The sequence below is a fragment of the Bos mutus genome, chromosome 10 (assembly GCF_027580195.1).
Source record: "Bos mutus isolate GX-2022 chromosome 10, NWIPB_WYAK_1.1, whole genome shotgun sequence".
Lineage (NCBI taxonomy): Eukaryota > Metazoa > Chordata > Mammalia > Artiodactyla > Bovidae > Bos > Bos mutus.
Window position 1 is genome coordinate 62,300,142 of NC_091626.1, and position 22,428 is coordinate 62,322,569.

A 22,428-nucleotide genomic window follows, 5' to 3' on the forward strand; every position below is an offset into this window, starting at 1 on the left:
AGAGCAAGACATACCACGCAAATTCTCCAGCAACACAGGAACACAGCCCTGAGCTCCAATACACAGGCCGCCCAAAGTTACTCCAAAACCATTGACATCTCATAACTCATTACTGGACACTTCATTGCACTCCAGAGAGAAGAAATTCAGCTCCACCCACCAGAACACCAACACAAGCTTCCCTAACCAAGAAACCTTGACAAGCCACCTGTACAAACCCACCCACAGCGAGGAAACTCCACAATAAAGAGAACTCCACAAACTGCCAGAATACAGAAAGGCCACCCCAAACTCAGCAATATAAACAAGATGAAGAGACAGAGGAATACCCAGCAGGTAAAGGAACAGGATAAATGCCCACCAAACCAAACCAAAGAGGAAGAGATAGGGAATCTACCTGATAAAGAACTCCAAATAATGATAGTGAAAATGATCCAAAATCTTGAAATCAAATGGAATCACAGATAAATAGCCTGGAGACAAGGATTGAGAAGATGCAAGAAAGGTTTAATAAGGACCTAGCAGAGATAAAAAAAAAGAGTCAGTATATAATGAATAATGCAATAAATTAGATCAAAAACATTCTGGAGGCAACAAATAGTGGATTAACAGAGGCAGAAGATAGGATTAGTGAAGTAGAAGATAGAATGGGAGAAATAAATGAATCAGAGAGGAAAAAAGAAAAACGAATTAAAAGAAATGAGGACAATCTCAGAGACCTCCAGGACAGTGTTAAACGCCCCAACATTCGAATCATAGGAGTCCCAGAAGAAGAAGACAAAAAGAAAGACCATGAGAAAATACTTGAGGAGATAATAGTTGAAAACTTCCCTAAAAGGGGGAAGGAAATAATCACCCAAGTCCAAGAATCCCAGAGAGTCCCAAACAGGATAAACCCATGGTGAAACACCCCAAGACACATATTAATCAAATTAACAAAGATCAAACACAAAGAACAAATATTAAAAGCAGCAAGGGGAAAACAACAAATAACACAAGGGGATTCCCGGAAGGATAACAGCTGATTTCAATAGAAACTCTTCAGGCGAGGAGGGAATGGCAAGACATACTTAAAGTGATGAAAGAAAATAATCTACAGCCCAGATTACTGTTCCCAGCAAGGATCTCATTCAAATATGAAGGAGAAATCAAAAGCTTTACAGAAAAAAAAAAAAAGCTTTACAGACAAGCAAAAGCTGAGAGAATTCAGCACCACCAAACCAGCTCTCCAACAAATGCTAAAGGATATTCTCTAGACGGGAAACACAAAAAGGGTGTATAAACTCGAACCCAAAACAATGAAGTAAATGGCAACGGGATCATACTTATCAGTAATTACCTTAAATGTAAATGGGTTGAATGCCCCAACCAAAAGACAAAGACTGGCTGAATGGATACAAAAACAAACTGCTATATATGTTGTCTACAAGAGACCCACCTCAAAAAAGGGGATACATACAGACTGAAAGTGAAGGGCTGGAAAAAGATTTTCCATGCAAAAAGAGAACAAAAGAAAGCAGGAGTAGCAATACTCATATCAGATAAAATAGACTTTAAAACAAAGGCTGTGAAAAGAGACAAAGAAGGACACTACATAATGATAAAGGATCAATCCAAGAAGAAGATATAACAATTATAAATATATATGCACCCAACATAGAAGCACTGCAATATGTAAGACAAATGCTAACAAGTATGAAAGGGGAAATTAACAATAACACAATAATAGTGGGAGACTTTAATACCCCCACTCACACCTATGGATAGATTAACTAAACAAAAAATTAACAAGGAAACACAAACTTTAAATGATACAATAGACCAGTTAGACCTAATTGATATCTATAGGACATTTCACCCCAAAACAATGAATTTCACCTTTTTCTCAAGCACACACGGATCCTTTCTCCAGGATAGATCACATCCTGGGCCATAAATCTAGCCTTGGTAAATTCAAAATAATTGAAATCATTCCAAGCATCTTTTCTGACCACAATGCAGTAAGACTAGATCTCAATTACAGGAGAAAAATTATTAAAAATTCCAACATATGGAGGCTGAACAACACACTGCTGAATAACCAACAAATCACAGAAAAAATAAAAAAAGAAATCAAAATATGCATAGAAACAAATGAAAATGAAAACACAACAACCCAAAACCTGAGGGACACTGTAAAAGCAGTGCTAAGGGGTAAGTTCACAGCAATACAGGCATACCTCAAGAAACAAGAAAAAGTAAAATAAATAACCTAACTCATGGAAAAAGCAAGAGAGTTCCAGAAAAACATCTATTTCTGCTTTAGTGACTATGCCAAAGCCTTTGACTGTGTGAATCACAATAAACTGTGGAAAATTCTGAAAGAGATGGGAATACCAGACCACCTGACCTGCCTCTTGAGAAATCTGTATGCAGGTCAGGAAGCAACAGTTAGAACTGGACGTGGAACAACAGACTGGTTCCAAATAGGAAAAGGAGTATGTAAAGGCTGCATATTGTCACCCTGCTTATTTAACTTATATGCAGAGTACATCATGAGAAACACTGGACTGGAAGAAACACAAGCTGGAATCAAGATTGTCAGGAGAAATATCAATAACCTCAGATATGCAGATGACACCACCCTTATGGCAGAAAGTGAAGAGGAACTCAAAAGCCTCTTGATGAAAGTGAAAATGGAGAGTGAAAAAGTTGGCTTAAAGCTCAACATTCAGAAAACGAAGATCATGGCATCCGGTCCCATCACTTCATGGGAAATAGATGGGGAAACAGTGGGAACAGTGTCAGACTTTATTTTTCTGGGCTCCAAAAAAAAAAAAAGTCACTACAGATGGTGACTGCAGCCATGAAATTAAAAGATGCTTACTCCTTGGAAGGAAAGTATGACCAACCTAGATAGCATATTCAAAAGAAGAGGCATTACTTCGCGGATAAATGTTCATCTAGTCAAGGCTATGGTTTTTCCTGTGGCCATGTATGGATGTGAGAGTTGGACTGTGAAGAAGGCTGAGCACCGAAGAAGTGATGCTTTTGAAGTGTGGTGTTGGAGAAGACTCTTGAGAGTCCCTTGGACTGCAAGGAGATCCAACCAGTCCATTCTGAAGGAGATCAGCCCTGGGACTTCTTGGAAGGAATGATGCTAAAGCTGAAACTCCAGTACTTTGTCCACCTCATGCGAAGAGCTGACTCCTTGGAAAAGACTCTGATGCTGGGAGGGATTGGGGGCAGGAGGAGAAGGGGACGACAGAGGATGAGATGGCTGGATGGCATCACTGACTCGATGGATGTGAGTCTGAGTGAACTCCGGGAGTTGGTGATGGACAGGGAGGCCTGGCGTGCTGCGATTCATGGGGTCACAAAGAGTTGGACACGACTGAGTGACTGAACTGAACTGAACTAACACCTAAAGCAACTAGAAAAGGAAGAAGTGAAGAACCCCAGGGTTAGTAGAAGGAAAGAAATCTTAAAAATTAGGGCAGAAATAAATACAAAAGAAACAAAAGAGACCATAGCAAAAATCAACAAAGCCAAAAGCTGGTTCTTTGAAAGGATAAATAAAATTGACAAACCATTAGCCAGACTCATCAAGAAACAAAGGGAGAAAAATCAAATCAATAAAATTAGAAATGAAAATGGAGAGATCACAACAGACAACACAGAAATACAAAGGATCATAAGAGACTACTATCAGCAATTATATGCCAATAAAATAGACAACATGGAAGAAATGGACAAATTCTTAGAAAAGTACAACTTTCCAAAACTGGACCAGGAAGAAATAGAAAAATCTTAACAGACCCATCACAAGCATGGAAATTGAAACTGTAATCAGAAATCTTCCAGCAAACAAAAGCCCAGGTCCAGATGGCTTCACAGCTGAATTCTACCAAAAATTTAGAGAAGAGCTAACACCTATCCTACTCAAACTCTTCCAGAAAATTGCAGAGGAAGGTAAACTTCCAAACTCATTCTATGAGGCCACCATCACGCTAATACCAAAACCTGACAAAGATGCCACAAAAAAAAGAAAACTACAGGCCAATATCACTGATGAACATAGATGCAAAAATCCTTAACAAAATTCTAGCAATCAGAATCCAACAACACATTAAAAAGATCATACACCATGACCAAGTGGGCTTTATCCCAGGGATGCAAGGATTCTTCAATATCTGCAAATCAATCAATGTAATACACCACATTAACAAATTGAAAAATAAAAGCCATATGATTATCTCAATAGATGCAGAGAAAGCCTTTGACAAAATTCAGCATCCATTTATGATAAGAACTCTCCAGAAAGCAGGAATAGAAGGAACATACCTCAACATAATAAAAGCTATATATGACAAACCCACAGCAAACATTATCCTCAATGGTGAAAAATTGAAAGCATTTCCCCTAAAGTCAGAACAAGACAAGGGTGCCCACTTTCACCACTACTATTCAACATAGTTTTGGAAGTTTTGGCCACAGCAATCAGAGCAGAAAAAGAAATAAAAGGAATCCAAATTGGAAAATAAAAAGTAAAACTCTCACTGTTTGCAGATGACATGATCCTCTACCTAAAAAACCCTAAAGACTCCACCAGAAAATTACTAGAGTTAATCAATGAATATAGTAAAGTTGAAGAATATAAAATCAACATGCAGAAATCCCTTGCATTCCTACACACTAATAATGAGAAAATAGAAAGAGAAATTAAGGGAAAAATTCCATTCACCATTGCAAAGAAAAGAATAAAATACTTTGGAATATATCTACCTAACAGAAGCAGAAGATATTAAGAAGAGGTGGCAAGAATACACAGAAGAACTATACAAAAAAGATCTTCATGACCCAGATAATCACGATGGTGTGATCACTGACCTAGAGCCAGACATCCTGGAATGTTAAGTCAAGTGGGCCTTAGAAAGCATCACTATGAACAAAGCTAGTGGAGGTGATGGAATTCTGGTTGAGCTCTTTCAAATCCTGAAAGATGATGCTGTGAAAGTGCTGCACTCAATATGCCAGCAAATTTGGAAAACTCAGCAGTGGCCACAGGACTGGAAAAGGTCAGTTTTCATTCCAATCCCAAAGAAAGGCAATGCCAAAGAATGCTCAAACTACTGCACAATTGCACCCATCTCACAGGCTAGTAAAGTAATGCTCAAAATTCTCCAAGCCAGGCTTCAGCAATATGTGAACCGTAAACTTCCTGATGTTCAAGCTGGTTTTAGAAAAGGTAGAGGAACCAGAGATCAAATTGCCAACATCCGCTGGATCATCGAAAAAGCAAGAGAGTTCCAGAAAAACATCTATTTCTGCTTTATTGACTATGCCAAAGCCTTTGACTGTGTGAATCACCACAAACTGTGGAAAATTCTGAAAGAGATGGGAATACCAGACCACCTGACCTGCCTCTTGAGAAACCTGTATGCAGGTCAGGAAGCAACAGTTAGAACTGGACATGGAACAACAGACTGGTTCCAAATAGGAAAAGGACTATGTCAAGGCTGTATATCGTCACCTTGCCTATTTAACTTATATGCAGAGTACATCATGAGAAACGCTGGACTGGAAGAAACACAAGCTGGAATCAAGATTGCCAGGAGAAATATCAATAACCTCAGATATGCAGATGACACCACTCTTATGGCAGAAAGTGAAGAGGAACTCAAAAGCCTCTTGATGAAAGTGAAAGTGGAGAGTGAAAAAGTTGGCTTAAAGCTCAACATTCAGAAAACAAAGATCATGGCATCCAGTCCCACCACTTCATGGGCAATAGATGGGGAAACAGTGGGAACAGTGTCAGACTTTATTTTTCTGGGCTCCAAAATCACTACAGATGGTGACTGCAGCCATGAAATTAAAAGACACTTACTCCTTGGAAGGAAAGTATGACCAGCCTAGATAGCATATTCAAAAGCAGAGACATTACTTTGCCAACAAAGGTCCATCTAGTCAAGGCTATGGTTTTTCCTGTGGTCACATATGGATGTGAGAGTTGGACTGTGAAGAAAGCTGAGTGCCAAAGAATTGATGCTTTTGAAGTGTGGTGTTGGAGAAGACTCTTGAGAGTCCCTTGGACTGCAAGGAGATCCAACCAGTCTATTCTGAAGGAGATCAGCCCTGGGATTTCTTTGGAAGGAATGATGCTAAAGCTGAAACTCCAGTACTTTGTCCACCTCATGCGAAGAGTTGACCTATTGGAAAAGACTCTGATGCTGGGAGGGATTGAGGGCAGGAGGAGAAGGGGACGACAGAGGATGAGATGGCTGGATGGCATCACTGACTCGATGGACGTGAGTCTGAGTGAACTCCAGGAGTTGGTGATGGACAGGGAGGCCTGGCGTGCTGCGATTCATGGGGTCACAGAGAGTCGGACACGACTGAGCAACTGAACTGAAAGAAACTAAAGACCTATATATAGAAAACTATAAAACACTGGTGAAAGAAATCAGAGAGGACAATAATACACGGAAAAATATGGATCGGAAGAATCAATATAGTGAAAATGAGTATACTACCCAAAGCAATCTACAGATTCAATGCAATCCCTATCAAGCTACCAATGGTATTTTTCACAGAGCTAGAACAAATAATTTCACATTTTGTATGGAAATACAAAAAACTTCGAATAGCCAAAGCAATCTTGAGAAAGAAGAATGGAACTGGAGGAATCAACCTGCCTGACTTCAGGTTCTACTACAAAGCCACAGTCATCAAGACAGTATGGTACTGGCACAAAGACAGAAATATAGATCAATGGGACAAAATAGGAAGCCCAGAGATAAATCCACACACCTATGGACACCTTATCTTTGACAAAGGAGGCAAGGATATACAATGGATTAAAGACAATCTCTTTAACAAGTGGTGCTGGGAAAACTGGTCAACTACTTGTAAAAGAATGAAACTAGAACACTTTCTAACACCATACATAAAAATAAACTCAAAATGGATTAAAGATCTAAACATAAGACCAGAAACTATAAAACTCCTAGAGGAGAACATAGGCAAAACACTTTCCGACATACATCACAGCAGGATCCTCTATGACCCACCTCCCAGAATATTGGAAATAAAAGCAAAAATAAACCAATGGGACCTAATTAAACTTAAAAGCTTCTGCACAACAAAGGAAACTATAAGCAAAGTGAAAAGACAGCCTTCAGAATGGGAGAAAATAATAGCAAATGAAGCAACTGACAAACAACTAATCTCAAAAATATACAAGCAACTCCTGCACCTCAATTCCAGAAAAATAAACGACCCAATAAAAAAAATGGGCCAAAGAACGAAACAGACGTTTCTCCAAAGAAAACATACAGATGGCTAACAAACACATGAAAAGATGCTCAATATCACTCATTATCAGAAAAATGAAAATCAAATCCACAATGAGGTACCATTTCACGCCAGTCAGAATGGCTGCGATTCAAAAGTCTACAAGCAATAAATGCTGGAGAGGGTGTAGAGAAAAGGGAACCCTCTTACACTGTTAGTGGAAATGCCAACTAGTACAGCCACTATGGAGAACAATGTGGAGATTCCTTAAAAAACTGGGAATAGAACTGCCTTATGACCCTGAAATCCCACTGCTGGGCATACACACCGAGAAAACCAGAATTGAAAGACACGTGTACCCCAATGTTCATCGCAGCATTGTTTATAATAGCCAGGACACGGAAGCAACCTAGATGCCCATCAGCAGACGAATGGATAAGAAAGCTGTGGTACATATACACAATGGAGTATTACTCAGCCATTAATTTGAATTTGAATTCGTTTTGAATCAGTTCTAATGAGGTGGATGAAACTGGAGCCTATTATATAGAGTGAAGTAAGCCAGAAAGAAAAACACCAATATAGTATACTACTGCATATATATGGAATTTAGAAAGATGGTAATGATAACCCTGTAAGCAAGACAGCAAAAGAGACACAGATGTATAGAACAGTCTTTTGGACTCTGTGGGAGAGGGAGAGGGTGGGATGATTTGGGAGAATGGCATTGAAACATGTATAACATCATATATGAAACGAATCACCAGTCCAGGTTTGATGCATGATACTGGATTCTTGGGGCTGGTGCACTGAGATGACACAGAGGGATGGTACAGGGAGGGAGGAGGGAGGGGGGGTTCAGGACGGGGAACACGTGTATACCTGTGGCAGATTCATGTTGATGTATGGTAAAACCAATACAATGTTGTAAAGTAATTAACCTCCAATTAAAATAAATAAATTTATAAAAAAGTAAATAAAATCCTGTTATATAGCAAGACTTAAAAAAAAAAAAAGGAAGGAGGCAGAATGGCAATTTAAGTGTCATTGAGTGGAAATATCAGAAGTACATAGGGTACTGAGAACTTCGTAGACAGAACAAAAAGGAAAAGTAGAAGAAGGTCCAAGAAGGTAAGCAAGACGGGGGAAGTGAATCTAAGGCAACTGTATTGGAGTGCATGATTAAAACTTTAAAGAAGGGATTAGGAGGAGACTATGGGGTGAAGATGAAGCCTAACCGCCTCCACATACTCTGTGAGGTCGAATGGCCCCTGTGGGAGTAGGATGGCCACTGGAGAACACCATGAACTTAAAAGTAGTGGAAGCAGCCTATACAGTAGTCACAGGAGAGCCAGGACACCTGGATCAATATGCATATATTGACTCATGGCTAGGGTTAGCTCAAGACCCTCCTACTTGGACAAGGTTCTGTATCCAGAAGGGAAAGGGAAAAATATTAATGGCACAAAAATTGACTGATGATAAAAAGGGAAATTCTACAGGATTTGGACGGGGATAACCTGACCCCTCCCCCATACTGGATAATGACACGCCTGCCTCCCAGTGCTCCACCAGGACCAGAGGCCGCCTTACTGCCCAATCCAGGGCCAGGTGAAGTTCTTGCAGCAGCCACTGCTCTTCTACCAGCTCTCTCGGAATCTGTAGAGCCGCCGTTTCAGCAGGCTCCAATGCCAGCAATGGAGACCTCTGGTCAATGCCCCCAGATTCCACCTCAGCTGGACCTCCTAGATTGTATCCACCTGTCCCGGTGAGTACTGATGGGAAGGGGGAAGAAAACACAGCAATTAGAGGCTGCGCTCCGCCAAGGAACAGGGGGAAAGAACCCCACTACAGATGGCCCTCAGAGGGTACAACAGCCTCCAGTTCAGGATGCATGGGGCACTACCATCAGCCCCCTGTAGCCTAGTATTAACAGCCATTTTCCTCTATGGATATATTAAACTGGCAGAGACACGCTCCACCGTACTCGGGGGAGCCACAAGCCATGATTAGGCTAATGGAGACTATTTTTCAAACCCACCGCCCTACATAGGATGACATAATCCAACTACTAGTCTCCCTTTTCAGCACTGAGGAAAGACACAGGATCCCAACTGAGCCAGAAAATGGTTAAGAGAAATGGCCCCTAAGGGTCTGCAAACCAGCAGTGGTGGGCAGAACTAGCCACCGCAGATGAGAGGCCCAACTGGGACTGTAACACAGAGGAAGGGAGGGGCCACCTGGAGAGATATTGGGTGACTATTTTACAAGGTCTCAAGAGGGGGGCCCAAAAAGCCATGAGTATCACAAAACCCTCCGAAGTGATTCAAAGGGAAAGCGAATCACCCTCTGAGTTCTGCAAAAGACTGGGCGGGGCCTATAGACTTTATACACCAATAGACCCAGCCAGAGGCTGCTGGGTCTCAGATGGTGATAAATGCAGCCTTTGTGTCTCTAGCCTACCCTGAAAATGTCAGATGGGGGGCACCAAGTGACCCATGAATTTTTATACATCCCTGAATGCCCAGTACCTTTGTTAGGAAGAGACTTGCTGTCTAAATTGGGGGCACAAGTGACCTTTCCCCGCACGAAAGACCCACTGTTCGAGTGGGCTCAACCACCTATTTACTCTTCCTCTCAGTAACCCCTCAAGATGAATGCAGGTTGCATGATCTCCCGGAAGGGAAACCGGACAGGCTAAACAGTCAAGAGAGAGAGTTAACTCAACAATCCCCTGAGGTCTGGGAGGAAGAAAACCCACCCCAGGCTTGAAAAACAAGTCCCACTGGTAATAGAACTCAAACCCAATACAATTATGTCAGCACTCGCCTAAGGCCTGCCAGACCTTGCTAAGCTGTTTACTCTTTACGTGACTGAAAAGGACAAGGTGGCTACGAGAGTGTTGTCCCAGACTATGGGGACATTGGCAGACCAGTGACTCATCTCTAATCAGCTAGACAATGCTGCCACTGGGTGGCTGGGATGCTTACGGGCAGTTGCTGCAGTTGCCTTACTGGTCCGGGAGGCAACCAAGCTGACTTTGGGCCAAGATTTGTTCATAAAAGTCCCACGTGAGGTCAACACTCTCCTGCGAGGTGACCCCCATAAAGGCTGTCAACATGCCGGATTACTCAATACCAGCGACTGTTACGTGAGAACCCCCGTGTTACTACTGAGCCTTGTCAGGCCCTGAATCTGGCCATTCTCTTTCTTGCGGGAGAAGGTGGGCCCTCACATGATTGCAAGGAAATATGCCAGCAGCCCTGACTTGAGACCAGCCAATCCCAGACCCAGATTTGGTCCTGTACATCAACGGCACCAGCCTGGTGAAGCAAGGACAATGACTGTCGGGATATGCAGTAGTCATGGAAGAAACCATCGTTGAGGCTAGCTCTCTGCCATCACACTGGTCCGCTCAACAGGCCAAACTATATACTCTAATCCAGGCCCTCCAGCTTTCAAAAGGTAAGAAGACAAACATTTACACAGAATCCAAGTATTCTTTTGCCACACTACAGGGCTCTGTATAAGGAGAGAGGCCTTTGACAGGGAGTGAAAAAGATATTAAGAATAAGGAAGAAATTAAGACCCTATTAGATGCTGCCTGGCAACCAGGAAGGGTTGCAGTCATACACCCCTGAGGACGTCAAAAAGAGGATACTCCCTGGGCTCAGGGAACAGACTGGCAGATAAGACCGCTAAACAAGCAGCCAAGGGCTTGGGGGTGACAAGTGAAGCCCCTATTAAAACTCTTATATTGGTGGAGCTACCTGAGCTAACTCTAGACTCTCCAAAATACACTGAAGCCCAAAACCAACTGGCCAAAGCAGAAGGGGCCATCAAGACTGAAAAGGGATGGTGGGAATTGCCAAGTGGCAAATTATTGGTACCAGAAGAGCTGGCACCCACTCGGGTAAGCCAAACACACCAAGCAACCCATCTAGGCCATGATAAACTGGAAGAGCTAATTTGAAAATATTTTTTGGTTCCCCACCTCTCTTCCCTATGCAGGACAAAATCTCAGAACTGCACTGCCTGCTCACAGGTCAATGCTGTCTCTCCGCACAGACAGAAACCTCCAGGGATTCAGGTGAAAGGCACGCTGCCCTTTGAACACCTGGAAGTGGACTTCACTGAAATGAAACCTCATCGACACTACCATTACCTGCTGGTCATAGTATGTATATTCTCGAGATGGGTAGAAGATTTTCCTACCCGGACTGAAAGAGCATCAAAGGTAGCCTGGTGCCTGCTTAGGGAGATAGTTCCCAGATTTCGATTTCCTACCAGCATTGGATGGGACAATGGCCCGGCTTTCATAGCTGATTTAGTATAACAAGTAAGCAAAACTTTAAACATCAAGTGGAAATTACATACAGCATATAGGCCCCAGAGTTCTGGGATGGTGGAAGGAACCAACCGGACACTTAAAGAGACACTCTCCAAGTGGCTCTTAGAGACTGTTCCTGGGTGGACTTGTTTCTGACAGCTCTGCTCAGACTCAGGATGACCCCACAGTCCCATGGCTCTTCTCTGTACAAAATTGTGTATGGGAGGCCCCCTCCCATAATAAAACAGGTGTCAACAAATTTGCCTCAGGTAAGGGGAAATGAGATTTCCAGCAGATGGAAGAACTAGGTAAGGTAATAAATCAGGTAACTAAGTTTGTACAAGAAAGGGTGCCATTCCCCCTTGGGGAACAGATTCACGAATTTGTGCCCGGGGATCAGGTGTGGTCAAGGACTGGAAACATGACTCCTTGGCACCACATTGGAAGGTCCATATACTGTTGTTCTAACCAGCCCTACTGCAGTTAAGGTTGCAGGTGTCACCCCCTGGATCCTCCACATAAGGGTGAAGAGGGCATACCACACAGACTGGAGGACACTGAGAGCACTACACAAAAGGACCGCACTGATCCCTGTGAAACCAAGATCATCCTAAAGAAGAAAAACAGACGAAGCTCTACAATCAACTGCTGCTACAAGGACTTGCTGGTGTCATCTTGAGACTAACCATAGTTTCAGTACAAAGAGGGACCTGTGCTATAATTAAAGTTGAATGTTGTGTATATATTCCTGATTTATCAGGCAATATATCGACCACCCTAGATGACACGAAAGGTCAGGTAAAAGCTATCAGGTAAAAGATATAAGAATATTATCTGATGATAATATTCCTTTTTTCATGGGAGCTGCCCGTGAGAACGGGTCCTTTGTCCGAAGGACACAGCTCTGGGAGCTGCCTCAGTCCTTGAGGGTTTGCTTGCAAACATAGCTCTCTGTCCCGCCACCCCAGAGATTAGGCGCTTATTTACTGCAGGCACCTGGAGTTCTGTGCAAACTTCTCACGCACAGAAAAATGTTATCTGGTGTAAGAAATAATAACAGGAGCCATTCCCATGCTCTCAAGATTTCTTGTGACTGTTTGTAAGATGTATAGGCTAACCAAGAAAAAAAGGTCAACTGTTTTGTCTCTCTCACGCTTTTCTGTATAAATATGAGATGTTGAATAAAGTTGGTGTCAGACTGCGTCCCTTCGTGGTGACGTGTCTGAACCTCTCGACCCCATCTTTGTAGTCTCTTGCTTTAGTTTCTTTCTTAGCCCCGCCGTGCACATTCTCGGGACCTGATCGACTTTGCCGGCTGGCTCCGCAGGTGGCGCCCGAACAGGGACCCGAGAATCAAAGTGCGACGACGGCCGCTGCCCGCCAAGATTGAGGTAAGTAAAGAGGAATTCCTAAGTAATTAAAAGTAAAGGGCAGGGAGGGTGATTGTCGAGAGTAATAAATCATGGGACAAGGCAATAGCCGCCAGTTATTTGTACATATGTTGAAAACTATGTTAAAAGGTAGGGGGAATTCATGTAAATAAGTTACAGCTAGAAAAGTTTTTACTTTTTATTGAAGAGGTTTGTCCTTGGTTTCCAGAGGAAGGAACAGTTAGTCTGGAAACTTGGAAAAAGGTAGGAAAACAATTGCAGACATATTATTCCTTACATGGTCCCAATCGTGTTCCTGTGGATGCTTTTTTTGTGGACTCTCATAAGAGACTGCCTGCCTCTCCCTCTCGGGTATTAACCCCTATTATGATTTGTTGCTGCCCTAATAACTCTTGGCGGTCAGAATCCACTGTATATCTAGGAAGAGACCCACATTTTATATGTGTTCCATTTTCTAAAATTCAGCAGGACTGGCTGTTTCAGTTTAGCGACAATTGGGTTATTGCCTTAGCTAGTTTTAGTGGACGGCTTGATAATCATTATCCCTCAGATAAAATTTTGCAATTTGCTCATTATCACCAATTCTCTTCCCAAAAATCGTTGTTTCTCAGCCCCCTTGCCGACGCCCTAACTGTATTTACTGATGGCTCTTCTAATGAAATAGCTAGTATGATTATACAGGACAATACTACCACCTGGCATACTAATTATAAGTCTGCTCAAGAAGTAAAACTATTTGCCGTTTTTCAGGCTTTGTTACAAATTTCTGCTCCATTTAATTTATATTCTGACAGTCAATATATCATAAGAGCCTTAAACACTATTGAGACTGTTCCATTTATTGGTACCCTGAATTCTACTATCCAAACTCTTTTTCGTGATATACAACATTTAATTTGCTCCAGAGTTAATAAATGCTATTTTGGTCATATTGGTGCTCACTCTGGACTTCCTGGACCTTTAGCACGAGGCAATGCTTTGGCTGATGAAGCTACACGTATGATATTTCCTTCACTGGAACAAATGGCAAAAACTTCCCACAGCTTACACCATCAAAACAGCAATAGCTTAAGACTTCAATTTGGCATTACTCGAGAAGCTGCCAGACAGATTGTTAAGCAATGTCAAACGTGTCCTCAGTTTTTTAGCGTCCCCCACTATGGAGTTAATCCTCGAGGATTGTTGCCAAACGATATATGGCAAATGGATGTTACCCATATTCCTGAATTTGGTAAACAAAAATTTGTTCATGTTACTATTGACACCTTCTCCAGCTTTTTACATGCCTCTCTACAATCCGGAGAAGCTAGCAAACATTGTATAGCTCATTGCATTAAATGTTTTGCTGTTATGGGAACCCCTAAAACCATAAAAACAGACAATGGTCCAGGATACACTGGAAAAAATTTTCAATTATTTTGTACGCAATTGTCTATCTCACATAAAACAGGTATCCCTTATAATCCTCAAGGTCAAGGAATTATTGAACGGGCACATCAAACTCTCAAACATCAATTGCAAAAACTAAAGAAGGGGGAATTGTATCCCAATACCTCCAACTCTAAACCATGCTTTATTTGTTCTAAATTTTTTACAATTGGATATAAGTGGCCGTTCAGCAGCTTTGCGATTTTGGAACTTTGATGCACAAACAATAAGACCTAAAGTCTTTTGGAAAGACCCACTTGTAAGAAAAATGGTATGGACCAGATCCAGTACTAATCTGGGGACGAGGGCATGTTTGTGTTTTCCCACAGGATGCCGGCGCGCGCGCTGGCTGCCAGAAAGGTTGGTACGCACGGCGGAGACAGTCTCTAGCAAATCAGATGAGGAGATTGACAATTCAAGAGCATGATGAATTACCATCGGCAACAACTTCAGGCATTGATGCGAAAGGCACAGAATCGTGTTGCGGTGCAGGGCTTCGCTTTAAGCTTCCTGATAACCTTATTAATTATCTTAAATCAGATTAACACTGCACACTCTGAAAAATATTCAAATGCTTACTGGGCTTATTTTCCCGATCCTCCCCTTCTCCAACCCGTGGACTGGGAGGGTCGGTCTATTCCCATATACACTAATAAAACTGTTTTATTTCTTGCACCTTGTTTAATTAAAAAACTGATTGATGATCTATGGATCATAAAGGCTTCCATCTATGAAAATGGTCTGCGGTTAAAGGAACATAAGCGTGTGCCTATATAAAAAGAAAGGGGGAGTTGCGGGGAGCTGCCCGTGAGAACGGGGTCCTTTGTCCGAAGGACACAGCTCTGGGAGCTGCCTCAGTCCTTGAGGGTTTGCTTGCAAACATAGCTCTCTGTCCCGCCACCCCAGAGATTGCACTTATTTACTGCAGGCACCTGGAGTTCTGTGCAAACTTCTCACGCACAGAAAAATGTTATCTGGTGTAAGAAATAATAACAGGGAGCCATTCCCATGCTCTCAAGATTTCTTGTGACTGTTTGTAAGATGTATAGGCTAACCAAGAAAAAAAGGTCAACTGTTTTGTCTCTCTCACGCTTTTCTGTATAAATATGAGATGTTGAATAAAGTTGGTGTCAGACTGCGTCCCTTCGTGGTGACGTGTCTGAACCTCTCGACCCCATCTTTGTAGTCTCTTGCTTTAGTTTCTTTCTTAGCCCCGCCGTGCACGCTCGGGACCTGATCGACTTTGCCGGCTGGCTCGCATTTTTCGACTTTGGTCCTATCTTGGGTGAAGGGCGATTGGTGGAAAACTATATTTACCATTGTTATAGTTGCCTTGAAGTTCTGCTTTGTGGACCCTTTATTTTACAATGTATTAAGAACTTTGTAACCCAAAGGTTGATGTCTTTCTCCCAAATTGAAGGTTGGAGAGTCAGGGTGCAATATATCCCTATGAATGACGCTCATACTATTAGTTAAGAGCATCAAGAGCGGGGAATGAAGGAGGAAACAGACAGAACAGGCTCCATCTTGAAAGCAGGACTCCATCTTGGGCCGGCCTGTGGACTTTGAGCTATATGCCCAGTATGTATGGAAACGACATACCAACTGGAAAACCAGGCCCCCTGGATGGAAGAGCCCCAGGGCTCGTACCTAAACTCTCTGTTGCCTAAAAGAATACCTTAATCATCTGTGTAACTGAATAGAATCATAAATTCTATTATGCTTATTGGGGTATGACCACAGGCCTATTGATAATTGTCCACTGTTAACTACCTAGGCTTAAGGCATATGAATCAGGGGCTAACTTTGATTATATCTTTCTTTTCCTTTGTTCAGACTACTTTCAGGGAATTGGGGGAGGTGGGTTTGGGCACGTACACTTAGGGTATATAAGGTTTTCAGAAAAACTGGTCAGGGTCCTTGGCTAAGAGGAGACTTTGCCTTGGGCCCACTGGTGTAACAAACTGCACTCCACTATCTGCATTGTCCTTCTGAGTGAGTTTGTTTCCCAGAACGCGTGGCTACTACACTCTCAATACAGGGAACCCACATTTGATCCCTAGTCAGGGAACTAGATCCCACATGCCACAACTACAACCCGGTGCAAATAAGTAAATATGTTTAAAATTTTCCTGAAATTCCCTGGTGATGTAGTGGTTAGGATTCCATGCTTCTACTACAGGGGACAAGGGTTTGAACCCTGGTCAGGAAACTAGTTAGTGAACAAGGGTTTGATCCCTGATCAGGGCTTCCCTCATATCTCAGTTGATAAAGAATCTGCCTGCAAAGCAGGAGACCTTGGTTCGATTCCTGGGTCGGGAAGATCCACTGGAGACTGGATAGGCTACCCACTCCTGTATTCTTGGGCTTTCCTTATGGTCCAGCTGGTAAAGAATCTGCCTGCAATGTGGGAGACCTGGGTTCAATCCCTGGGTTGGGAAGATCCCGTGGAGAAGGGAAAGGCTACCCACTCCAATATTGTCACCTGGAGAATTCCATGGACTATGTAGTTCATGGGGGTCGCAAAGAGTCAGACACGATTGAATGACTTTCACAGGGAACTAAGGTCCCGCATGCCATGTGGCATGGCCAAACAACAACAAAACATTTCCTGTTGCTTATCCCAAGCCAGGTCCTGAGAGGAAGAAGGCAGAAGCCCTGCCTTTCCAGGGGCCTCACAGCCAAGCAGAGATGTCCTGGGAACAAATGCCAGCCTCCTATGTTCTGGGGCCAGGGCAGAGCCTGGACAGAGCCCCAAGGGAGCCCAGAGGTGGCAGGGATGGACCCTGCAAGCCCGGAGGAAGGGCGGGGAGGCTCCTCCAAGGAGAAAACTCTTGCTAGATGGCTTAGCAGTCACAGCTGCTGAGCTGAACCTAGGATCTCACTTTCCTGTGTTTGCTAACCAGCCCTGCCCTCCTTCTCCACATTCTACTCCTCTTTCTTCTTAATGTGGTTGAACCCAGCAGGGAGAAGTGGGAGGAGAGCATTTCTTCCCCTTTTTCTCTTGAAGAGAACCTTAAGCGCCAGACGTGATCAGTCCGCAAGTGGCTGTTTCCACATGCCTGGTTGATCCCTGACCTCCATGTACCTGGCTCTCCTTCTTGGGCCCCCTGCTCTTCCTTTCCTGGTCTGCATGCTGACTCCATCTCAGCTGAGCCCAGGTCCTAACCCAGTTCTGAGCAGCTGCATCCAGGAGAACAAAGGTCCAGGAGGCCAAGTGCTATCATTCTCGGTGGCTGCTGCCCAAACAGGACAGGGCTCTGTCCCTCCTCTCCAAATCTGCTTTCCATGCTGGGGAACCCCACACTCCCTCAGCTCTTTCCTTTCAGATTTTCTGGCCTCTCAGTCTTGGCTTCTATCACTCCAGCCACATAGAATATTTTCATCCTCCTGCCAGATCAAACCAACAGTTATACAAAATCTATCATGTATCACTGTATTGTTTTCCTATCATCTCATCTAATCTCCAAGCCACATACCTTTTATAAACTGATATTATTATTATTTTATTATTGTGTAGATGGGGACACAGACTCAAAGGGTACAGTAGACATGTCCGTTTGTTTTGGCTGTCCAGTTCCCAATGCCCCCTCCCTATCTGAGAGGAAACAACTGTGGTGGCAGTGTTAGCGTGTAAGGGGATTGTTAGGATATAAGTGATGTATCCACAAGACCTCTGGCTTGGTCAATCAGCACTTTGAATCCCGAGTAAGTAAGGCCAAGCTATTCACAACGGGCATCAGAGCCGGTGCGGGCATCTTGGACAGATTGTTCCAGCCTCTGGAACCTCTGGTTCCTACTACTGAGGCCTCTCATCCATCCTGAGTCCCTCTGGCCTTCCAGTGAATGCTTGTGTGCCAAGCTGGCAAGAACCTGACTGATACTGAGAGACACAGGAATTTGCTTAACACTGAAGGGCCAGGAATCATAGGGAGATGTTTTTCTTCACATTCAGTTTTCCAGTTTGTTACAGAGCTTCTAACAGGGGAGAGGAGTGGTGGGATTCCCGGGATGATGGTGAAGAGAAGTCCAAGGATGACAGCGTGCAGCAGGCCCTGAGAGCAACCAGTCCAGATGCAAGCAGGGCAATCCACAGGGGAGCAGAGGACTCCAGGGGTGATGATGCCAAAAAAAGCAAAACCTATACATCAGGCAGTATGTTTTAACCTACTGGGTGGTGACTTTTGAGAGGAAAGTTTGGGGATGGATTTATTATAGGTATATAGGAATGTTCCTGACTGGCATGAGTGGTAAAGAGTCCGCCTCCAATGCAGAAGACAAAAGAGAAGTGGTTTCAATCCCTGGGTCAGGAAGATACCCTGGAGAAGAAAATAGCAACCATCTCCAGTATTCTTGCCTGGAAAATTCCATGGACAGAGGAGCCTGGTGGGCTACAGTCCATGGGGTCACAAAGAGTCAGACATGACTGAGCATGCACTCTCTCTCTAAGAAACATTAAATGAAGGACTTCCCTGGTGGTCCAGTGGTTAAGTCTGTGTGCTTCCACTGCAGGGGGAACAGGTTCAATCCTTCATGCTGCATGGCCAAAAATAGAAAAAAATATTAATGAATAAATTACAAAATGATTACTAATCCTAGAAAGAACCAGAGGGGTGTATAAGTAAAGAAATGTTCATCCCAAGACACTAGAGCTCAGCTTCAAGCTATGGAATAAGATTTACATGTAATAATAATGGGAATAAACGTGTATCTTATCTCAGTGGAGAGTGGAATGAGGTGTGGGGAAAGGTATGAGCACTAACCCATGTTTCACAGTAGGAAGTCAATAGATAAGTAAAACTGAGAAGTAGTGAAAGACATTATAACAATGTTTCTTGGAAACTGGATGGTGAATAATGAAAAAACTTTCAAGGGTTGCAACTGGTGGCTTCTAGGGAATGATGCTTGAGAGAGGGGCAGGATGGAGCAAGGGGTGCTGAATTCCAGTTGTAAGACTTACAAAGTGTTTGTTCTTTAAAATAATGTACATTTGCTACTTTGGTAAAAAAAAAAAAATCTAAAAAGAAAATAGGTGGGATCAGATAGGAAAAAAGAAGATAAAATCACAGTTCAGCATATCAGAGTTCTTAGTTTTCCCGGGCACTAAGAATAGCTGAGTACTTCCTGCACAGATGCCTGCATATATTATAATCCCCACTTTACAGATCAGACAGTGAGATTCACATGGTTGACTTGCAACAGAGAAGGGATTTGAACCCAGGTCGTCTGACTCCAGAGCCCCAAGTATGCCATACCCTAAAACTCCAAGCTCTGCATTAACTTTAGGAAGAGCAAAAGTGGTAGAGGTTGGGGCAGGAGTGGCCAGGATAATTCAAGCAGTGTCCCAGCAAACACAGCAAGACCGGTAGGCTCCTCCCCTATTGTTCCACCTAACAGTACAGCTTTGGATTTGGGATAATGCATGAGAATGTCTCTATGAGGAACGACCTGCCTAGGGAAACATCCTAGTGAGGGCAGTAGGGCCCTCACGAGAAGCAGAGCAGAGGCAACTCTGGTCCTCTCTGAGGGACAGAGGGTAGGAAAAGAAAGACAACGTCATCTGGAGGTGAAACACACAATCAGACACTATGCTAGGAGTAAAACTCTACTTTTTGGCAGTGTGTCCCCAACCTGCATGCTTCACACCCAGGCCCCAACAGGAAAGTTAGACTAATAACACACACAACCCACTTACACAGTTTACAAACGAAAATAAAGAAGTCTCCCAAAGCAGAACAAAAAGATGGGAAATATGGAGAAATATTCAGAAAATAGACCCAAGAAGTCAACATTGGTCTAAAATTAGTATTAGAAGAGAAGAGACAAAATTAAAAGGGAGAAATGGTTTTAAAAAAGAAGAATAAGAAAATTATCTTTGGCTAAAAAAATAAATGGGCTTTCCTCGGGGCTCACTGATAGAAGAATCCACCTGCCAGTGTAGGAGATGCAGGTTCAATCCCTGGGTCAAGAAGATCTCCTGAAGAAGGAAATGGCAACCCGCTCCAGTATTCTTGCCTGGAAATCCCATGGACAGAGGAGCCTCGCGGACTACAGTCCATGGGGTCGACATGACTGAGTGACTAAACAACAACAAAACCCAGGCTTAGGGAGAAGGCAGTCTGTTTGATCTAGGAGGAATTTGCTGTAGCTTTACAATCTCGCTATCTTTATTCAGTCTGTTGAAAGGCTTCTTAGTTTGTTAACCAGTGTACTATATGAACCATGGGGCAAATTATCTCCTAATTTAAGACTTTATTGCTCAGAATACTGCATAATCACACATTCAACAAGCATTTATTGACCATTGTGTCATGTGCCAGGCACTGTGCTAGAGATTAAGAATCTAGAGTTTTAAAAAGATCTTCCATCTTCTTTTGTTGATCTTTTAAGTCTTCTGGGAGAGACTGTGACAAGAAAACCCAACCGTGATAATTATCATATATCCGAAGGAATACATAGAGGAAATCTAACTCCTAACTCCTAGCATCAGACTCGGCTTAGCGACTGAACAACAAAAAATAAATAAAAATCTTCAGACTAAAAGAATATCTATACCAAAGCACATCAAAATGAAATTTCAAAACCCTAATAATTAAGAAAAACATCCTGAAAGAATCCAGAGGATGAAAAATACCTTGTCTCAAGAAGAACATCAATCTGAACAACAGCAAACTTCCCACTTATCAATCCAAACTGTCCACTAAGTATGAGAGTAAAATGAAGCTATTCTTGCAAAACGGCTTAGAAATTTTACTACATATATCCAATGTGAAAAAATTACTCTAGAAAGTGTAGAAATGTTTAAAGTATCCAGAAAGAGCATGATATGGGATACAAGGAATAGCCTGGGCTGTGTATGATCCAAAAAAATGGAATACAGCTGGAAAGAAAATAATTCTTAATACTTTAGGAGCTGACAAAGAATTCTCAATCAAGTAGCCAAATTTCAATGATATAGGATTATATTTCCTTCTTTATGCACCCAATCCTGTGTCTTCAGAATATCTTAGATTCACCAGACCCCTTAAAGGTATTGGTTCAGAACTCTGAGGATGGGGCTGAGGAATGGGAATCTTTAACAAGCCCCTCTAAAAGACTCATATCTACACAAAAATGTGAGATTGAATGCATAATTGTTTCCAACAGGAATTATATATAGTCATAAAATACAACTTAATTATTGGTTTTAAATTTTCAGAAGCAACCTATAAGCAAAGAAGGAAATAGTTTATTACTTACAAAACAGAAAGAGACTCACAGACTTGGAGAACGAATTTATGGTTGCCGGGGAAGAGAGATTGGGGGGAAGGGATACTTGGGGAGTCTGGGATGGACATGGACACATTGCTATGTTTAAAATGGATAGCCGAGAAGGACCTACCGTGGAGCACGAGGAAACCTGCTCAATGTTATGCAGCAAGCTAGATGGGAGAAGAGTTTGGGGGAGAATGGATACTTGTATACGTACGGCTGAGTTCCTTCGCTGTTCACTTGAAACTGTCACAACTCTGTTAATCTACTATCTCCCAATAGAAAATAAAAAGTTTAAGAAAATTAATGCTTTAAAAGAAGAATGAATTAGTTTAACTATAAGTGCAGATCAAAATGTAATGGCATACATCTTGACAACATAAAATGTAAATACCTATCAAATTTGGGAAGTGGCAAGGGGAGTTAAGGTAGAAGGAAGGGAATTTGCTCTAGTTTATACGATGTTTATAATGGAAGACTCCTAAGGAAAACAGCTGATCCTGGGCTCAGGGCAGGGAGAAGACAAGATGAACCTAGAACATCTTGTGCTGGAAAGTAAGAAAATGCTCCAAAATGGATGGAGAAAAAGGGAACCAGATGGAAGGGTCTCTTACTGGTCAGATGTGGAATAATTTGGGTATTGAAGTAAATAATGATGGGAATAGATGATAGCATATTGAATATCATAGCATGAATATGCTATGCATGTGTTCTAATCTGATAGCTTTTAAAAAAGCAACTTTATTGATGTGTAAT